The sequence below is a fragment of the Diachasmimorpha longicaudata genome, unplaced genomic scaffold (genome assembly GCF_034640455.1).
Source record: "Diachasmimorpha longicaudata isolate KC_UGA_2023 unplaced genomic scaffold, iyDiaLong2 ctg00000067.1, whole genome shotgun sequence".
NCBI lineage: Eukaryota > Metazoa > Arthropoda > Insecta > Hymenoptera > Braconidae > Diachasmimorpha > Diachasmimorpha longicaudata.
Window position 1 is genome coordinate 902,493 of NW_026973898.1, and position 3,506 is coordinate 905,998.

Below are 3,506 nucleotides of genomic sequence, written 5' to 3' on the forward strand. Positions count from 1 at the left end.
TCTGCCTCTCTTTGTCTCTCTTTGTCTCTCACTGCCTCACTCTGCCTCTCTCTGTCCCTCTCTGTCTGTCTCTGTCTCTCTCCATCTCACTCTGTCTCTCTTAGTCTCTCTTAGTCTCTCTCTGCCGCTCTCTGCCTCTATCTGTCCCTCACTGTCTGTCTCTGTCTCTCTCGGTCTCTCTATCTCACTCTGTCTCTCTCTGCCTCTCTCTGTCTCTCTCTGTCTCTCCCGGTCTCTGTCTCTGTCTCCCTGTCTCTCTCTACCTCTGTCTGTCTCTATCTGCCTCTCTCCGTCCCTCTCTGTCTCTTTCTGTCTCACTCCGTCTCTGTCTCTTTCTGTCCCTCTCTGTCTCTCCTTGCCTCTCCCTGTCCCTCTCTGACTTTCTCTGTCTTTCTCGGTGTCTCTCTGTCACTCTCTGTCTCTCTCTATCTCTCGCTGTTTCTCTCTACTTGTCTCTGTCTCTCTCTGTCTCTTTCTGTCCCTCTCTATCTCTCTCTGTCTCTTTCTGTCCCTCTCTGTCTCTCCTTGCCTCTCTCTGTCTCCCTCTGTCTCTCTCTGTCTCTCTCCGCCTCTCTCCGTCTCTCGCTGTCTCTCTCTCCCTCTCTCCGTCTCTCTCTATCTGCCCCTCTCTGTCCCTCTCTATCTCTCTCTATCTCTCGCTGTTTCTCTCTACTTTTCTCTATCTCTCTCTGTCTCCTTGTGTCCCTCTCTATCTCTCCTTGCCTCTCTCTGTGTCTCTCTGTCTCTCTCTGCCTCTCTCTCCCTCTATCTGCCTCTCTCTGTCTCTCTCTACTTCTCTCTGTCTCTCTCTGTCTCTTTCTGTCCCTCTCTGCCTCTTTCTGTCCCTCTCTGTCACTCCTTGCCACTCTCTGTCTCTCTCTGTCTCTCCCTGCCTCTCTCTCTCTTTCTCTCTCTCTTTCTCTCTCTCTTTCTTTCTCTGCCTCTTTCTGCCTCTATCTGCCTCTATCTGCCTCTCTCTGTCTCTCTCTGTCTCTCTCCGCCTCTCTCCGTCTCTCTCTGTCTCTCTCTGTCTCTCTCCGTCTCTCTCTGTCTGTCTTGATCATTAGCTTTCTGCCGCTCTCCGTTCTCTCTGGCTCTCTTTGTTTCTCTGTCTCTCTCTGTCACTCTCTGTCTCTCTCTCTCTGTCTCTGTCTCTTTCTGTCTCTCTCCGTCTCTGTATCTTTCTGTCCCTCTCTGTCTCTCCTTGCCTCTCTCTCTCTTTCTCTGTCTCTCTCCGCCTCTCTCGGTCTCTCTCCGTCTCTCTCTCTGTCTCTCTCAGCCTCTCTCTGTCTCTCCCTGCCTCTCTCTGTCTCTCTTTGTCTCTCACTGCCTCACTCTGCCTCTCTCTGTCCCTCTCTGTCTGTCTCTGTCTCTCTCCATCTCACTCTGTCTCTCTTAGTCTCTCTTAGTCTCTCTCTGCCTCTCTCTGCCTCTATCTGTCCCTCACTGTCTGTCTCTGTCTCTCTCGGTCTCTCTATCTCACTCTGTCTCTCTCTGCCTCTCTCTGTCTCTCTCTGTCTCTCCCGGTCTCTGTCTCTGTCTCCCTGTCTCTCTCTACCTCTCTCTGTCTCTATCTACCTCTCTCCGTCCCTCTCTGTCTCTTTCTGTCTCACTCCGTCTCTGTCTCTTTCTGTCCCTCTCTGTCTCTCCTTGCCTCTCCCTGTCCCTCTCTGACTTTCTCTGTCTTTCTCGGTGTCTCTCTGTCACTCTCTGTCTCTCTCTATCTCTCGCTGTTTCTCTCTACTTGTCTCTGTCTCTCTCTGTCTCTTTCTGTCCCTCTCTGTCTCTCTCTGTCTCTTTCTGTCCCTCTCACTCTCTCCTTGCCACTCTCTGTCTCCCTCTGTCTCTCTCTGTCTCTCTCCACCTCTCTCCGTCTCTCTCTGCCTCTCTCTGTCTCTCTCCGTCTCTCTCTGTCTGTCTTGATCATTAGCTTTCTGCCGCTCTCCGTTCTCTCTGGCTCTCTTTGTTTCTCTATCTCTCTCTGTCTCTCTCTCCCTCTCTCCGTCTCTCTCTATCACCCTCTCTCTGTCCCTCTCTGTCTCACTCTATCTCTCGCTGTTTCTCTCTACTTCTCTCTGTCTCTCTCTCTCTCTCTTTCTGTCCCTCTCTGTCTCTCCTTGCCTCTCTGTCTCCCTCTGTCTCTCTCTGTCCCTCTCTGTCTCACTCTATCTCTCGCTGTTTCTCTCTACTTCTCTCTGTCTCTCTCTCTCTCTCTTTCTGTCCCTCTCTGTCTCTCCTTGCCTCTCTGTCTCCCTCTGTCTCTCTCTGTCTCTCTCTGCCTCTCTCCGTCTCTCTCTGTCTCTCTCTGTCTCTCTCTGTCTCTCCCGGTCTCTGTCTCTGTCTCCCTGTCTCTCTCTACCTCTCTCTGTCGCTATCTGCCTCTCTCTGTCCCTCTCTGTCTCTTTCTGTCTCTCTCCGTCTCTGTCTCTTTCTGTCCCTCTCTGTCTCTCCTTGCCTCTCCCTGTCCCTCTCTGACTTTCTCTGTCTTTCTCGGTGTCTCTCTGTCACTCTCTGTCTCTCTCCATCTCTCGCTGTTTCTCTCTACTTCTCTCTGTCTCTCTCTCTCTCTCTCTCTCTCTCTCTCTCTCTCTCTCTCTCTCTCTCTCTCTCTCTCTCTCTCTCTCTCTCTCTCTTTCTGTCGCTCTCTGTCTCTCCTTGCCTCTCTCTGTCTCCCTCTGTCTCTCTCTTTCTCTCTCCGCCTCTCTCCGTCTCTCTCCGTCTCTCTCTGTCTCTCTCTGTCTCCCTCTGTCTCTCTCCGCCTCTCTCCGTCTCTCTCCTTCTCTCTCTGTCTCTCTCCGTCTCTCTCTGTCTGTCTTGATCATTAGCTTTCTGCCGCTCTCCGTCTCTCTCTATCTGCCTCTCTCTGTCCCTCTCTGTCTCTCTCTATCTCTCGCTGTTTCTCTCTACTTCTCTCTGTCTCTCTCTCTCTTTCTGTCCCTCTCACTCTCTCCTTGCCTCTCTCTGTCCCTCTCTATCTCTCTCTATCTCTCGCTGTTTCTCTCTACTTTTCTCTGTCTCTCTCTGTCTCCTTGTGTCCCTCTCTATCTCTCCTTGCCTCTCTCTGTGTCTCTCTGTCTCTCTCTGCCTCTCTCTCCCTCTATCTGCCTCTCTCTGTCTCTCTCTACTTCTCTCTGTCTCTCTCTGTCTCTTTCTGTCCCTCTCTGCCTCTTTCTGTCCCTCTCTGTCTCCCCTTGTCTCTCTCTGTCTCCCTCTGTCTCTCTCTGTCTCTCTCCGCCTCTCTCCGTCTCCCTCTGTCTCTCTCAGTCTTTCTCCGTCTCTCTCTGTCTGTCTTGATCATTAGCTTTCTGCCGCTCTCCGTCTCTCTCTATCTGCCTCTCTCCGTCCCTCTCTACTTCTCTCTGTTTCTCTCTGTCTCTTTCTGTCCCTCTCTGCCTCTTTCTGTCCCTCTCTGTCTCTCCTTGCATCTCTCTGTCTCCCTCTGTCTCTCTCTGTCTCTCTCCGCCTCTCTCCGTCTCTCTCTGTCTCTCTCTGTCTCTCTCCGTCTC